This window comes from Eublepharis macularius, chromosome 3 (assembly GCF_028583425.1).
Source record: "Eublepharis macularius isolate TG4126 chromosome 3, MPM_Emac_v1.0, whole genome shotgun sequence".
In the NCBI taxonomy this organism is placed as follows: Eukaryota; Metazoa; Chordata; class Lepidosauria; order Squamata; family Eublepharidae; genus Eublepharis; species Eublepharis macularius.
Window position 1 is genome coordinate 180,395,533 of NC_072792.1, and position 18,279 is coordinate 180,413,811.

Sequence of the window (18,279 nt, forward strand, 5' to 3'; positions counted from 1 at the left end):
GAAAGCAGTTATCTTAGGAAATGACAGGTTTTCATTGTCCCTCTCTCTCAAGACAAAATTCTGTTCCAATACGAAGAAAAACTACCTCACAAAATGATGTTTTTCCCCCCAGGACTGGCAGTCAATGAAAGGACTTTAGCCAACGAATCATCCAGAGTTTAACCCATCAATCAATTAAATTGCGATACGTTTGCATAGCCTTCTATTGTGTACCCCACTGATGGATTCGCTGGTTCCTTTCAACACATCGTAGAAAGCCAAAACTTCATTACCAGTGACTTTTTTGAGATATCGAAAGAAGCCGAAGAGTTTGCAATTTAGCAAGGTCATTTTTTACACCCGTTCCCTATTCCAGCACTATTTCAAACGAACGTAAGCTCGACAAATGATCAAGTGTAAGATCCTTGGATGAGAAGCAGAGCTAGCCAGTGTTGCCACATTTCCAGGAGGGACTTTGAAGAAATTAATGGAAGATTCGGTGTTGTTTTTTTCATCGTAACTGGTGAAAAGAAATGTCCAACTTGCCAACAAGCCCACAAATCTGTGTGTACAAAGGATTCATTTTTTAACTTCATAAACTTCTATGTATTGACAATGAATACCTTTCTTAAACCAAATAGAAAAGAGTCCAGTAGCACCTTTAAGACTAACCAACTTTACTGTAGTATAAGCTTTCGAGAATCACAGCTCTCTTCGTCAGATGCTACTTTGGAACCAAGTCAATACCTACACAATCCCGCTGCTAGCCAACCAGTTCCCACCTACAGCATCATCCACCCATGACCTTCTTTTCATTGGTGAAAAGTTGGAGGATAAGCTACTGTGTTAGGTTGCCAACTTGGGTTGGAAAATTCCTAGAAATTTAAGACAGAGCCTGCGGAGTGCAGGATTTGGGGCAGGGAGTGATGTCAGCAGAGTATAATGCTGTAGAGTCCACCCTCCAAAGCAGCCATTTTTGCCAGGGGAACTGATCTCTATAATATCTAGAGATCACTTGTCATTATGGGATATTTCCAGGCCGCACCTGGTGGTTGGCAACCCTAATTCTGTAAAACAACCAGTAGAACCCAACCAGTTCTAAGAGACCCAAATAAATATACTTTTTTATTTTTAACAAAGTGCAAGTGCTCTAAGTGCAAAAACTTATAACATTATAACATTCATTTTTTAACTTCATAAACTTCTATGTATTGACAATGAATACCTTTCTTAAACCAAATAGAAAAGAGTCCAGTAGCACCTTTAAGACTAACCAACTTTACTGTAGTATAAGCTTTCGAGAATCACAGCTCTCTTCGTCAGATGCTACTTTGGAACCAAGTCAATACCTACACAATCCCGCTGCTAGCCAACCAGTTCCCACCTACAGCATCATCCACCCATGACCTTCTTTTCATTGGTGAAAAGTTGGAGGATAAGCTACTGTGTTAGGTTGCCAACTTGGGTTGGAAAATTCCTAGAAATTTAAGACAGAGCCTGCGGAGTGCAGGATTTGGGGCAGGGAGTGATGTCAGCAGAGTATAATGCTGTAGAGTCCACCCTCCAAAGCAGCCATTTTTGCCAGGGGAACTGATCTCTATAATATCTAGAGATCACTTGTCATTATGGGATATTTCCAGGCCGCACCTGGTGGTTGGCAACCCTAATTCTGTAAAACAACCAGTAGAACCCAACCAGTTCTAAGAGACCCAAATAAATATACTTTTTTATTTTTAACAAAGTGCAAGTGCTCTAAGTGCAAAAACTTATAACATTATATTACTACCGTTTCAAACATTACAGATTCTCCTATGTGTACCAATGCTATAAATACAGTGATAGAAAGTCACAATCCATCTATACATTCAAGAAGTCTATTTGAATCCGAACACAGGGAAGGAACCATGTCCAAAATTCAGAATGAGAGCAGCTTGTTTTTTCTTCTCCTTTACAGGCAGAACATTCCAGGAGGAAAACAGAGGAGGCAAAATCGCCTGGGCAGTTGGCAACGGGTGCGCCCGCCTTGGTTATATCCCATTTTGCGTTGCTTTTTCAAGATGAATTATTTACTGCCTGGAGGCCTAAGTTTACATTTATACATATTTTCAAACAATAGACCCCATACAAAGTTAATAAATATAAAAGTTAAAAGTACAGAAATTACTTACATGTTCCTTCTCAACAAAATCCTAATTCTGTGCCTGAAGAGAACATGGAGGCTTTACCCCTGTGCTTTATCCATCAACAAGCCAGAGGTTTCCTAGCTGAAGCCCAGAGTCCCGACATCGCTGTCACCTTAAGTTGCTGATGGGTGAGTTTGGTCACCAATCTGGTGTTTGCAAAACCGTGAAATCTGCAGAAGCGGCCACTGATATACGCCAGTGCCTCGTCCTGAGGCCTAAAACATCAGCTGCTGATTCAAAGCCAGTTAAAAACAGGTTTTGCCATGTCCCGTGGAAGCCAAACCAGTGGACAGAGGCAGTGTGGGGTAGGAAGTACGCTTTCCCCACGCTGCCACATTGCTGGAAAACGATGTCATTTCCAGCAGAATCCAGAAGTGATGGTTCATGCCAGGGGCCGAATCTCTAATAATCAGCACCAAATATAGTGTTTGGAGCTGATTTTTAGAGAATCAGTGCCCATTATGAATCATATATGATGCAGAGGAGTTAGCCGTGTTAGTCTGTAGTAGCAAAATAGTAAAGAGTCCAGTAGGACCTTTAAGACTAACCAACTTTATTGTAGCATAAGCTTTCGAGAATCACAGTTCTCTTCGTCAGATGCATCTGACAAAGAGAACTGTGATTCTCGAAAGCTTATGCTACAATAAAGTTGGTTAGTCTTAAAGGTGCTACTGGACTCTTTTTCATTATGAATCAGTTGCTTCCACCAGTGTGGTGTAGTGGTTAAGAGCAGCAGGACTCTAATCTGGAGAACTGGCTTTGATTCCCCACTCGTCCGCTTGAAGCCAGCTGGGTGATCTTGGATAAGTCACAGCTTCCCGGAGCTCTCTCAGCCTCACCCACCTCACAGGATGATTGTTGTTGTGTAGATAATAATAACATACTTTGTAAACTGCTCTGAGTGGGCATTAAGTTGTCCTGAAGGGTGGTCTATAAATGGAATGTTGTTGTTGTCATTGTCTTTGTCATCCTCATGCTGGAAATAACATTGTTTTCTGGCGACGAGGGAGCATGCTCGCCCATTTCGGTTGCACACAGTCAACTGGTTTCCTGAACCTCCCTCACCCACTGATCAGGTGAGTACTGGCAAAGATGGCAGCTGGGGGTGGAGAATCCCCCACCCCAGCAGAGAACTGGCAACCCTAATTTAAAATGCCCTTCTCAAGGAAATCTATAAGCTTGAGGCGCATGTTGATGACATCACACCCACCGCACCATGCGCAACTCTTGCTTTGAAGCACTGAATCCCACCTCGGCTTGAACAATGGGAGAAGAAAGGTTTCTCTAAGCCCTGATCTTTCATGACACCCCCACTGCACCCTCGGAGGCTTGGATCTAATCATTACCTTCATTTCGTTTTGCAGAGTGGTCAATTGCTTAATCCTGGAAGAGGGGTAGATACTACATGACGTCACGTTTTTAAGTAGAAACTGAGAGTCTGGAGGAGGTAAGCTTTACTCCTGCCAAGCATGTGCTAACCAATGAACAGACAGAAAATCTCCATCTTCCCTGTTTGGCAGGGGGAAAGAAACAGTTCTGTCCTATCATCTGCTGCGGGACCTTTTCTGTGGTGGCACCATAATGGCAAAACGGATTCCCTAGACAAGCCAGCCATACAGCCTCTTTTCTGACTTTCAGATTAGTTAAAACTCAGCTCACCTGCCCAGCTTTGGACTGTGTTTAAGAGGATAGTAGCACTGCCACAAGAGGGAAGATGGTGTTGTATATAGTCCAATCTCGTCAGATTTTGGAAGCTAAGCAGCATGGGCTTTGGTCAGAAGTGAGATGGGAGACTACCAAGGATGAGGCAAACCACCTCTGCATCGAACTTGCCTTGAATGTTCCTTGCTCGGATCACCATAAGTGGCAACTTGGCTATACTCAATAATCCATTTTTTTTCCTTCTTTTAGGCCTTTGGTTCTGAAACAATTCCATTTTGATCTAAAGAGAAATTCAAAGAGAGGAAAGGCAGGAAAGGAGGTTCTGCAGAATTTCATTCTGCACGTGCTCAGAGGCAGGCAACGTCTCCCCAAACCCTCCTGCTAAAGCACCCTGTGGTGTGAAACATAGAAAGGGGGAAAAAACTTGCAGGAATTAAAGTTTTAAAAGGGTGCGTAGAGGTGTAACGGAAAACTACAAAGAACAATGAAAGATAATTTTGTCTTTTGAAAGAGAGTAAGAGGAATACACAAATGAAGACATGACACTGCCTTATATTGTAATCCCATCACTGGTCTAGCAAGGTCAATCTTGCCTTCTCTGATGTCAGACCAGAACCAACGGGTTGAAATTAAATCAAAAGAGTTTTCGGCTAAACACTAGAAAGAACTTCCTGACAGGTAGAGCGGTATCTCGGTGGAACAGGCTTCCTCGGGAGGTGGTGGGCTCTCCTTCTTTGGAGGTTTTTAAGCAGAGGCTAGGTGGCCAACTGACAGCAGTGCTGATTCTGGGAACCAGGGCAGATCATGAGAGGGAGGAAGGCAGGAAGGGTTGCATCAGTGCTTAGTTCTCGTGGCCCTTCTTACATGCCCAAGGTAATGTCGATCACCACTTTAGGATCAAGAAGCAATTTCCCCCAGACCAGTTTGGCCAAGGTTCCTGGAGATTTTTTGTCATCTCCTGGGCATGGAGCAGGGGATACTAGGGGTGGGGTGGGAGAGATAGTTGTGAATTTCCTGCAATGTGCAGGCGGTTGGACTAGATGACCTTGGAGGTCCCTTCCAACGCTATGATTCTATGACTAGTAATAGGTCTCCAAGGTTTCAAGCGGAGGTCTTTTACATGATGATATCTTTGGGGACAGTGATACAGAGGAAGAAGAATTTAACTCTTCCCGCTGTAGCATTTCTCCAGTAGGAAATCTTCCCTCCTCTTGGTTATTTTAAGAAAAGAAAAATACAAGTACTTCTTTTTACCCTCCAAGGGTTTAAATCACCCTGAACGAGCATTTCCATTCAGGATATAAACATAGGGGGATTGTAATCCTCCTTGCCTCAATAGGGTCCTCTTAGAATAGAATCATAGAATCATAGAGTTGGAAGGGACCTCTAGGGTCATCTAGTCCAACCCCCTGCACAATGCAGGAAATTCACAACTACCTCCCCCCCCCCAGTGACCCCTGCTCCATGTCCAAAAGATGGCAAAAAAACCCTTCAGGATCCCTGGCCAAACTGGCCTGGAGAAAATTGCTTTGTGACCCCAAAGTGGTGATTGGCATTACCCTGAACGTGTAAGAAAGGGCCAGGAGAACTAAGCACTGATGTAACCCTTCCTGCCCTCGTTCTCATGATCTGCCCAGGTTCGCAGAATCAGCATTGCTGACTCTTCCCAAGCAGCAATTTTTTTGTGGCTTAATTACGCATCTGGGATCAGAAACACAGAGCCCCAGTGAAGTTTGGCCCTAAGAGGGTTTTCCACCCTTCAGTTTCCAGTCTAATTCTAATCTAAATACGCCTTCACCTGCGGCCATGCCCTTCTGCAGGGTACCCCCATGCCACCTAGTGGCCACTTTAGGAACTATCCCCATTTTTGATGTAGAAAGGCTCCATTGGCGCTATTACCAAGAAGATTAATTACAAGCAGAACTGCGTCCGGGCCTTCTGATGAAATATTTTGCAGGCTATTGCCCCCAGGGGAGAAACTCTGTTTGCTGATTTATTTTAAACTTCACATTATGCAGCTCCATTATCTCAGCTTTTTCAGAGATGCCATAGGCCTTAACTCCCCCCCAACCCCAACCTTTGACAGCATACAATAAACTTGTCCCCGGGTCTGATATACCTTTTCCAAGGAAGCCTTTGGCAAGACTGAGAAAAACGTCAGGGACAATTAAACCGTGTGGCACGCCAGCCCCCTCGGAGAAGCACTTTCGCCTCTCTTTGGAATGCAGATATGGAAGGAGAACTTCCCAGCCCAAATGATGGAGCGAGACTCGAATGGTAGCAATTATTATAGACCCTCCCGGGTCCCCGCGTAGTTTACGATAATGCATCATTTTCTGCTCTCCTTTTTCCAAAGGTGGGAGGGTGAGGGGTACGTAGGAAGACAGGAATTCGTTCTAGGAAAGCAGCTTTTCCCGTAGCTGATGACCTGCCGAGTTGGAAGTCCTGCACCTTGGGAGATGGAAGTAAGGTGGCCAACCTCGACGTGGTGCCTTGGGATCTCCAGGAATTACAACAGTTCTCCAGGTCAGAGTTCAGTTCCCCTAGAGAAAATAGATGCTTTGGAGGGGGACTCTATGACATTATACTCCGTTGAGGTTCCTCCCCTCCTCAAACCCCACCCACTTTGGGCTGCACCCCCCCAAATCTCCAGGAATTTCCTAACCTGGAGTTGGCAACCCTAGACAAAAGGTTTGCTTTCAAAGGATTATTAGGAAAAGGCACTGGCCATAAAACAGCCAGCGGTGTCATACCCTCAGTTAGATCTCTGGGGCAGCATACGTACAGTTCTGGTTACTCAGTTTCAAAAAGTAAAGAGTCCAGTAGCACCTTTAAGACTAACCAACTTTGTTGTAGCATAAGCTTTCGAGAATCACAGTTCTCTTCATCAGATGAAGAGAGCAGCGGCTTTCAAAAGCTTATGCTACAATAAAGTTGGATAGTCTTAAAGGTGCTACTGAACTCTTTACTATTTTGCAACTACAGACTAACACGGCTAACTCCTCTGGATCAATTTCAAAAAGGATATTGTGGAGCTGGAAAAGGTGCTAAACAGAGCTATCGAAAAGATCGAGGAGTGAGGAGTTTATGGCTTTGCAGTTTAGAAACGAGACAACTAAGAGGAGACATGATATAAAAACTATGCAAGGGATGGAGAAAGTGAATAGAGAACATTTTCCAAAAAAATACTAGAGCATGGAGCTCCAAATCGATGGGTGACAGATTGAGGGCAAACAAGGGAAGTACTTCTTCACTCAACAGGTACACACATTGCAGGACTCTCCGCCACAAGTTGTAGCAAAGACTGTTAGATTGGACAGCTTAAAAAGGGGATGATAAAAATGCACAGAGAAGGTTTCCTTCGATGGGTATTAGTCAGGATAGATTAATGGCTCTTCAGTGTCCAGAAAAATGCCAGTTGCTAGGAGGGGCAACACCGGGAGGACATTTGGCCTCCATGCCCTACTTGTGGACCTTCTGGGGCACCTGGTTGGCCATTGTGTGAGGCAGGATGGTGGACTATATAGGGTTGTCAGGCAGTACCTGGCAACTGGTAGGACTGGGGGTGGGGCTGCAACACCAGCTGTAGGGCGACATCACTTCCAGTAAAAAAAAAATAAGTTACTTAAGAAGCTCTAGGAATTATCAGAAACTCTATGGTAAAACCATAAAGTTTCTAGCAATTCCTAGATCAACCCAATGCCACTTCTGTTTTTTTACCAGAAGTGACAAGAGACTGCATGTAACACTGCAGAGTTTAAATTTTTTTGCTCGCACCACTGCTCTAAGAAACAGGAGTGGAAGGTGGGGTATTCCCTACCCCCCACCATGAGAATGGGATCCTTATATTAGCCTGATCCTGCCCTGTAAACTTCAAATGGGGCCTGACCCAAACGTTCTGTAGCTCCCCTCCCCTATCCTACTGTATATTGCACAGGGGGCGCTAGGCTCAGCTCTACCCAATCTGCCCCTGTGTCCAATATAGGGTTGCCAGGTGCCCACCAGTGGGGGCAAACTCCTGGTATTTTTTTGTGCCTCTTCTTGCCGGTTGCCAGCATCCTCAACCATCACTTCCAGTACAACCCAGGGCCACTTCTCTAAAACTCAGTCGAAGTTGCTATGGTTTGGGCCAAGCTAGAGAATCAGCCCTGGTGCAACACCACTGTTTCCAGGTCACACCAGAACCGACAACATCGTGCAGTTCCACGGAGCGGAGGTGCACAAAATGGTAAGTTACTGACACCCCCTGCCAATTGCAGGGCGCGGGGAGGAACCTGGAACAATAATGCCACCTCTATAACATTTGGATCCTAGCTGCTATTTGATAGGTGTGGGAGGGAGCAAGGAGCTTGTTCACCACCACCTAAAAAGCACCTGACAGAACAAAGGTCCCGCACAAAATCAGCCCAGCCAGAGGCAGGCCAAGAGTTCACGGCAGGGCTAGAAAGGGAGATTTAGTGGGAAGCACCTCGGAGCGGCTGAGTTATGATGCAATGATACAACACCCCTGGCTAAAGCCTTCCAAGTCCTTTAATATGCTGTCAACCTCCCAGCCGGGATGGGTTCACCTTGAAGCTCTCAGCAGTCTAGGAGTGATATATATATTTAAGTGGCCTGCCAAGAATTTTTTTAAAAGCAAAAATCCTTTTAGTAACTCTTCAGAGGGAACCTTTTTTTCCCTCCTCCACTGATTTTGGTCTGGGGCTCGTCAAGCTGCAGCCGCAATTCAACCGAGAGGGAGGCGTATTTTATCCCGTTGGAATCGATATGGGTTGGATCTCTGTCCAGGCTGCTATTTGGCATACCAAGGGGAGGGGGGGGGGAAATACCAGTTCAAGTGGAACAAGAGTTGGGTCGTGATTAACGATCCACTCAGGCCAGGTGCTCAGCTTAGGAGAGTCACAGCAAAGCAGGCAGAGTTGCCAATCTCCAGGTGGGGTCTGGAGATCTCCCAAAGTTACAGCTGATCCTCAGATGACACAACAAAGTTCCCCCAGAGAAAATGGCTGCTTTGGAAGGTGGACTCTGTTGTACCCCACTGAGGTCCCTCCCTTCCCAAGCTCCACCCTCCCAGGCTCCACCCCCAAATCTCCAGGAATGTCCCAACCCATATTGGCAGCCATACCTGTCAGCCACATTTACTCATACCCTGGTAATATACTACTACTACTACTACTACTATGTGATTTATATACCGCCCTTCAGAACAACTTAATGCCCACTCAGAGCGGTTTACAAAGTATGTTATTATTGGTTGTTGTGGATCTTCCGGGCTGTATCACCTGGAAGATCCAGCCCAGAAAATCCACAACAACCATCGTTCTCCGGCCGTGAAAGCCTTCGACAATATATTATCCCCACAACAAAACACCCTGTGAGGTGGGTGGGGCTGAGAGAGCTCTGAGAGAGCTGTGACTGCTCTAAGATCACCCAGCTGGCTTCAAGCGGAGGAGTGAGGAATCAAACCCGGTTCTCCAGATTAGAGTCCCACCACTCTTAACCACTACACCAAACTGGCTTTCAACTCTTAACGCTACGCAAGGCTGGCTTCATAAAGAGCTTGGAAACTTCAATAAGGCCACGATGCAGCAGCCTCTGTCCTAGGGTTGCCAGCCTCCAGGTGGTGGCTGGCAATTCTCCTGGAATTACAGCTGATCTCCAGGCCACAGAGATCAGTTCCCCTGGAGAAAACGGCTGCTTTGGAGGGTGAATTCTACGGTAATATACCCTGCTGAGCCCCCTTCCTTCTTCAAACCCTGCCCTCTCTAGACTCCACCCTCCATATCTCCACAAATTTCCCAACCCGGGGCTGGCAACCCTACTCAGCCCTCTTTACTGTTTCGAATTCGCCACCCGAATCATAGACAACACAAAAATTCTGCTGCATCTGCATAGCCTATCTGTTCATCTCCAGGCACAAGCGAAGGATATTGCTGAGCTTAAAAGTCACCAATTATTTCAGGCCACATTTCCCAATACAAGTCCAGTTAGATACCCCACTCTCCATCCGCAAATTGCCAGGAACTTCCCAACCTGGAGTTGACGTTACTAGAGAGGGAAAAGAACACTTCAGGGAAGAGAGGATGTCACACAGTTGGGGGTTTTTTTTCCTCACAGAGGCCCTAATCTAGTACCGAGCCGCTCTTGGTCTTCTTTCCAGGATAGGATCCTTCCAGGTCTTAAATAAGTGGGTTCACTCTTCTGCCTGGCTTTCTGGGAGATCTCCCTGGTCGCTCTAAACGTTACACTGCTCTAGATAATCCTCACCTAGAGTACTGTGCTCAGTTTGGGGCACCACAATTTAAGAAGGATATAGACAAGCTGGAAGGTGTCCAGAGGAGGGCAATGAAAACGGTGAGGGGTCTGGAGACCAAGTCCTATGAGCAAAGGTCGAAGGAGTATGTTTAGCCTGGAGAGGAGACGACTGAGAGGTGATATGGTAACCATCTTCAAGAACTTGAAGGGCTGCCATATAGAGGGTTGTGAGGAGTTGTTTTCTGCTGCCCCAGAAGGTTGGACCAGAACCAATGGGTTGAAATTAAATCAAAGAGTTTTGTGCTAAACATTAGGAAGAAATTCCTGACAGTTAGAGCGGTTCCTCAGTGGAACAGGCTTCCTTGGAAGGTGGTGGGCTCTCCTTCTTTGGAGGTTTTTAGGCAGAGGCTAGATGGCCATCTGACAGCAATGCTGATTTTGTGAACCTGGGCAGATCATGAGAGGGAAGGCAGGAAGGGTCACATCAGTGCTTAGTTCTCGTGGCCATTTCTTACATGCCCAGGGTAAGGCTGATCGCCACCTTCAGGTCAGGAAGCAATTTTCCCTAGGCCAGTTTGGCTAGGAATCCTGACAGTGGTTGTTGTGGATTTTTCGGGCTGTATAGCCGTGATCTTGGCGTTGTAGTTCCTGATGATTTGCCAGCAGCTGTGACTGGCATCTTCTGAGGTGTAGCACCTGGTGCCAGTCACAGCTGCTGGCGAAACATCAGGAACTACAATGCCAAGACCACGGCTATACAGCCTGAAAAATCCACAACAACCATCGTTCTCCAGCCGTGAAAGCCTTTGACAATCCTGACAGTGTTTTGCCATCTTCTGGGCATGGAACAGGGGTCACTGGGGGTGTCTATATGTGTGGGGGGAGTAGTTGTAAATTGTCTGCATTGTGCAGGGGTTTGAACTAGATGACCCTAGAGGTCCCTTCTAATCCTATAATTCTCTGATTTTACTTCCTTAACGAGTTCTCCATAGAGCCAACCCATGTTTGCACAGAGACACACAGCAGCTCTGGGGAATGGCTTGCATTAAAAAAGAACAGTCAAGATGGGCTCAGAAAGCTGCCACCACGGGAGGGAGAGCTCCTACCTTTCCCCCCAGTTTTTTTTTTGCCCATGCAAAAAGAGGGGTGGTGAGGGGGAGTTTCCTGTCTGCTCCACGTGGAGGTATTTTCTGTACACGAGGTAGCAGAAATGAGAAAATTGCCCCCCCCCCAACCATCACTGTTTCGGAGATTGGTTTTATTTTAGCATACATGAAATGCTGTTTCTTAGGTTTCAGCTGGCATCTTCAGCGGCCCCCTTTATTTTGCCATTTGATATAACTGTTTGCATGTTTGGCATGCGGATTCTCGGAAATCTGCGAGTGGCATTTCCCCGACACGCTGCCTCACACAGTCTCTGTAGTGATGAGAAATCTGGTGCGGAAAAATACCAACTCCTTAAGCTTGGAGGGAAATTTGACTCTCGACAGGGAGTTAATCCATAGCTTTTTGCTAGCGTTGCCAGCCTCCAGGTAGGGCCTGGAGACTTCCCAGAATTATAACTAATATCCAGGCTACAAAGATCAGTTCCCGTAGAGGAAATGGTAGTTTTGGAGGGTGTATTGTATGGCATTATATCCCACTAAGGTCCCTCCCCTTCCCAACCCCTGCCACACCCGGTTCCATCTCCCTAAATCTTCAGGAATTCCCCAGCCTGGAGTTGGGAACCCTTCTTATTTCTCCCCTAAAGGGACCATCTCTATAGATATCTCTGAGCAAGCATATAGCATGTGAGATGTGTGGGCTACAGTTGTCTGGATCCCAAACAGGGATCTGCGATCCCATACAAGTGCAGAAAAGGTGGTGGGGAATGCCCTCAAGTCATAGCTGACTTATGGCGACCCCTGGTGGGGTTTTCATGGCAAGAGACTAACAGAGGTGGTTTGCCATTGCCTGCCTCTGCAACCCTGGTCTTCGTTGGAGGTCTCCCATCCAATTACTAACCAAGGCCAACCCTGCTTAGCTTCTGAGATCTGACAAGATCAGGCTCACCTGGGCTATTCAGGTCAGGGCACAAAAAGATATAGAAGGGTTGTAGCATTTAACTTCCAGAGAATCTCCGCCATCATTTTAAAATAATAATTTTTAAGAAGTTTGGGGGTAGGCTGACTATTTATGTTCATGGTGTCATCTGAAAGCTTTGTGCTATATTGTGGCTCCAGAACAAAAAAAGAAAATAGCATCGGTGTTTCTTTCAGAGGGGTACCGGTTTCCACCCATTTTCTTATCTGACTAACATCAATGGGATTTGGGGCAGGGTCTGGCTGCCAAGTGTGGGAATGAGCCTAGACAAAGAAACATCAATGCGCACCCCCTCGGTTTCCGGTTTGCTTCGGGAAATTCATCCATCTCTGTCGGATCTGTCTGCTAGGGAAGTGGGCAGCAGTGCTACCAGACCGAAAAAAAGAAAAAAAGATATTGCAAGATGGTGGGGGAGCTGGACCGTGACTGGTGGCGCATAAGCATCACAAGCATACAGCCACGCACTCCTGATGCTAGGCCTATAAACAAAGAGGCATCGTGAGCTGAAGGTAGAGCCTGCCAGGTATTCTTCTAGAACCAGAGGAGGAGGAGTCATGCTTCTTGATTCTCCTTCTCGTAGCAGCTCTATCCATCCAACTTAACACCCCGCTCCAACTTCCACTACAGGGGTCCCACAGGCCCAAACATGGCCTTTCTGGTTTTCTAAAAGGGCCCATTGTCTCTCTTGCACTAATGGAACAAATGAAAGGATCATGGTGCAGTCTGAAGACTCGGCAACATTGCGGAAGCTGAGCCAGTCTGAAAGTAGAAATACATATTGTGAATTAGCTGGGGACACTCAAGTGCAGGATTTTGTGTGTCCTCAATTCACGTGCAGGCTGTTCTTGTTTGGGGCATGTGCATGCCACTTTCACGGGAGCTCCTTTTGTGTGATTGCATCTGCATGTGTGTCCAGAGGGCACAGTGCCAATTCAGCTCTGTTTTTGCTGTGAGAACAAGTACTGTAGGCTCCCTTGACTTGCCAATTTGCATTTCTTTAAGGTGTGAGAAAGTGCCAAGATCTGCATTTCAATGGTGGGGGGAACTGGGATACTTTTAGCAGTTGAGGAGGAACTGATATCAAATGTGTGAATGTACTCACACGGAGCAAACTGAAGTGTGAAGGTGCGAGAGAGTGCATGGAAACGATGGTTGTTGGGGGTTTTCCGGGCTGTATTGCCGTGGTCTTGGCATTGTAGTTCCTGACGTTTCGCCAGCAGCTGTGGCTGGCATCTTCAGAGGTGTAGCACCGGTCTTTTGGTGCTACACCTCTGAAGATGCCAGCCACAGCTGCTGGCGAAACGTCAGGAACTACAATGCCAAGACCACGGCAATACAGCCCGGAAAACCCCCAACAACCATCGTTCTCCGGCCGTGAAAGCCTTCGACAATACAGTGCATGGAAAGTTGGAATGAAATGAAATGAGGAATGAAATGAGGTTCCCTTGAGCATCCCTAGGGACTTAGTAAATGTATTTTCACCCCCAGGCTTATGGTTGCAAACCACCAAGTGAGGCCTGGAAATCTCCCTTGGAGAAAATGGTTGCTTTGGAGGATGGAGTCTATGGAATTATACCCTGTTGAGGTCCCTCCACTCCCCAAACCCCGCCCTCTCCAGGCTCCACCCCCAAGATCTCCAGGAATATTCCAAACTGGAGTTGGTAGCCCTAGGGGAATCTCCAGTCCAGTGCTAGTATTGGAGATTTCCTGAGAATTTTATTATGTCGCCTTGAATTTTGAAGAAAAAAGGTAGGATGTGGAATAGGAATCAATAAAACCCTTTTTACAAAGATATGATTAGAAGTGAAGGCCTGGAATCCAAATGCACTGGTGACTTCAGAATGATACTTCTGGAGGTTGGGAGACGCCCTGGTTCATTTGCAGAGCATCAGGTTTGCATGGAGAAGGTCCCAGAATCAGTCCCTGGAACCTCCAGTTAAAAGGACCAGGCAGTAAGTGATGTGAAAGACCTCCCCCTGAGACCCTGGAGAGGCTCTGCCAGGAAGTAGACAGTACTGACCTCAATGGACTGTAGGTCTGATTCAGCATAAGGTAGAGTCTCTCCACACGAGACATCTTACACAGGGATGCTCAAGTGTAAGGAGATGCAATGTTAGGCGGGAAGCGTAGTTTAAAAAGACAGAGCTGGCAGAGATCGCTCCTCAGAGGGTTTGTTAATTTCACCTTCATCTCCCTGAAGGCTCTGTCAATTTCAGCTCTCTACACTAGGGCAGTTCAAAAAGACAGAGCTGGCAGAGATCGCTCCTCAGAGGGTTTGTTAATTTCATCTTTGCCTCCCCGAAGGCTCTGTCAATGTTAGCTCTCTACACTAGGGTAGTTTAAAAAGACCGAGCCAGCGGAGATCGCTCCTCAGGAGGTTTGTTAATTTCAGCTGCATGTACTGTGCTCGGTATAGTTCTTTGCTTCCTCCCCGCCCCCGCCCCCGCCCCTGCCCCCATGGTGAGTAGGGTCAGACTAAACTATGCTTGTTATGAGAAGATATGTACCTTAATTCAAAATGCACCGCTTAACCAGATCATATAATTTAGGGAGCGGGGGAGGATCATTTTTTCTTTTTAGCACGGGCCGCTGCTCACGGCACTAACCCTGCATTCCCAAGCCGATTTACTGGAACTTTGGGGCAAACCAGTCCTTCATCTCCACTTACAAAATGCCAGATGGGAAGCTGGAAAGATGATGCGTGCCAAACTCATCAATGCCAAAGGAGGATTATCAACAGACTGGGGGTGGCGGAATGGAAGCTTTAATCTCTGTTTGGAGGTAAAGGTTGCCAGTAGTTACAGATGCAGCCGGTGGTGTAATAAAACCAGCTGATCTGGTCTGGGGCAGTTAAAGGAGCTCTCAGCACAGTATCAGGTGAAGACATAGTCAAAATATTCAATTCTTCATTTGTGGTTTTGCCCCTTTAAAAGAAGAAATCAGCAAATGGCCAAACAGCTAACCGTAAGGCAACCCACCTTGGCACGGGATCCAAGAAAATGGATATTAATCTTTAATTCTGCTAGAAACTGCATTAGTCACGTTATTAAGTTTTAAATAGCTGGTTAGCAAACTGGATGGTTGAACTGACATTGCTAGTAGCTTTAGTCACATATCATTCTTTCGATTATTAAAAAAGGGGGCTGGGATAAAGCAGTCAGAATGTTGGAGTGAGACAAAGTTCAAGCAAGACAAACGTCCCAGGCCTGGTCCCTCTCTAAAGTGCAAATTGCAGACACACAAAGCCTCAACGTGTCTTAGGGCCGTGCGGGTAAGGGCTTAACCCTTTAACCTCAGCTCCATTTTGCTGTTCAGAACCGAGCTCTCCAGCTTTGTTAGCATTTCAAAAGGAAAAAAGACATATTCATTTAAAACATGCATATTTTCTTTTTGTTTAATGGATCCACTTTTGAATAGTGAAACTGAGTAGATGTTGAAAGGTTAACCCCCCCCCAAGACCTTTCGACAGACGACTTCGAGGCAAACTGAAATGTGTGTTTTATAGATAATCTATTCTCATTTCAGCCCAAGCCATAGAGAGCTAGGTCAAATCCCCGACTCTGCTATGAAGTTCACAGGGTAACTTGGGGCCAGCTCCTTTCTTTTAACTTAACACACTTCACAGGGTTGTTGTAAAGATAAAAAGACTATGCATGCTGTCTGGAGCTCCTTAGAAGGAAGGCAGGAGAAAAAACGGAGAGTTGGATTACTACTGGCACAGTCAAAGATCTTTTTATTAGTATTTATGGCAGTAGTAAACAAGTCTGCTATTGTGTGTTTTAAATATTTATGTGGTTTTATTGGTTTTAATGTATTTTAAATTACTATACTCATTATAATCCGCCGTGAGCCTGCTGATGCGGGGAGGGTGGAATATAAATTGAATTAAATAAATAAATAAAATAAAGTTCCCATTGCAACTCAACCATCAAGTTCATCAAGGTCAACCATTCTCTCAGAGCCTACTTCACAGCGTTGTTGCAAGGCTAACATGGGCCGATTCCAGACGGCCCTCCCCACCCCGAAACATCCCGCGTCGTCGCGCGGAAAATGTAAAATATCGCGTTTTCCGCACGAAGATGCGCGACGTTTCGGGGTGGGGAGGGCCGTCTGGAATCGGCCATGGAATGGAAAACTACATGCACTTGAACTCCATGGAGGAAGGAAAAGATAAAAATCTTAAGTAAATAAAGACAACTCCCGCCGTCATCACGATTTGCTTTTTAAGTTGGCTTGCCTTTCTCATATATGTCTTCATTTATTTATTTGTGTCATTTATAGTCCCCCTTTCTCACTGAGACTCAAGGCGGATTACACAGTATGAGATTAGACTCATCTTCATCTTTATGGAGGAACAATAAAGCAGACCCTTTCCTTCTTGATGTGGCCTGTGACCCATAGAGTTCTGGGAACAACCGTCTTTCTGGGAATGGCAGCCACACTCTGAAGTTAGAGGAAGGGGCGTCGAAGACAGCTTGGGGGAGGCTTTCCCAACCAGTACCAGCTCCAGTTGTCACTGGAAAGTGCTAAATTAGAATCCCCATGAAATGTATTCAGAACCTCTGTTTTCAGTCTAGATCTTGCCAGACTGGCTTTGGTCAAATCTTAAAGGGGAAGAGGCCGCAGATGTGGCTCCAGCGTCTAAGGCGCCCACCCGTTTCTTTCCATGGCGCAGCTGCGGTCTTCAGCCTGCAGAGATGATTGCTGCCCCATTTGGAATTTCCAGTCTACCATCTCGGCCAGCCTGATTAATCCCAGGAACGGATATTTGAGCAATCAGGTCATAGGCAGCATGTCACAACCGTTTCTCCTTGCCTCGCTGGGCGGTTGCACAGACAGGTACGCAAACGCCTGCCAAGTCTGACTGTCAAAGCAGGCCGGGTAGCGGAGCTCTTTGGGTAACTGAAATACGTACAAACAGGCGCCTGCAAAAATGGAAGCAGAGGGTGTATTAATTTGGGGGCTCTGTCTCTAACCCACCCACCTTACATTAGCCTGGGGAGGGTCTGGAAAGCATTTAAACGACGTTGGTGCCAGCTTCCCCCAAGTGCATAAAAATCAAGACCTCCACTGGAGAGTTTTTTTTTTTTAAAAAAAGATTGTATTTCAAAATGTCCATCTATATTTTTATTTAACACTGCATATGTGTGACCTAGTACTGAAGTCACAAGACATCAGCAAACAGTGTAATCCTGAGAAGAGTTACTCCAGTCTAAGCCCAGTGATTTCAATGGGCTTAGACTGGAGTAACTCTCCATAGGATTGCAATATTAGTTACTCCCAACTAGAGATGGGCATGAACCAGGAAAAAAATGAACCATGTGGTTCGTGGTTCGTCAAATTTCACAAACCACGAACTTTCACGAACCTGCCCCTGGTTTGTGAACTGGTTTGTTTGGTTCGTGAAAACATCACATCCAGGTCAGAAAATCATCACTTCCGGGTCAGCAGAAGTTCGTGCTTAATTTTGGTCCGTATTTCGGTCCGTGCCCTTCTCTACTCCCAACATGGTATCTGCGCAGTCACTGATGTATTATAGTGTGTTCTATGCTAAAGCTGCACACCGATTTAGTGCATTTTTTAACCTGCTTACCGCTGAACCCATATGCCATTGAAAACAAAAACAGTATATTGATTAGCATTTTATTGGAAACAACAAATAATACCAACTCAAGAAGAACTAGTGGGAAAGATTATGGAAACAGCGGAGATGGATAAATTGACAACGATACTAAAAGGGAAAAGGGAAGAAGAGTTCGCCGGACCCTGGATACCGTTCTACAACTGGATTACAAATAAACATAAAGGCTTGAACTTGCCAAGAATGTACAAGGACTCAAATGTCTTATTATTAATTACTTATTACTAAGACTGTTTAATGATATATTGAGCATTGCTGTAAGTAGGATATTATGGATATATTTACTTTTCTTGTCCTTTCTCCTCTTCCTAACTGAACTCGTTTTCTGCTGTTGCTTTTCTTTTCTTTTTTTCCCCTTTCTCTTCTCTTCTCCTTATTTGTTACTTATTTGAAAACTAATAAAAATATTTTTTTAAAAAACAAAGAAAACAAAAATAGTATAGAATTAAAAATCCATGAGTTCTAACAAGCAGATCT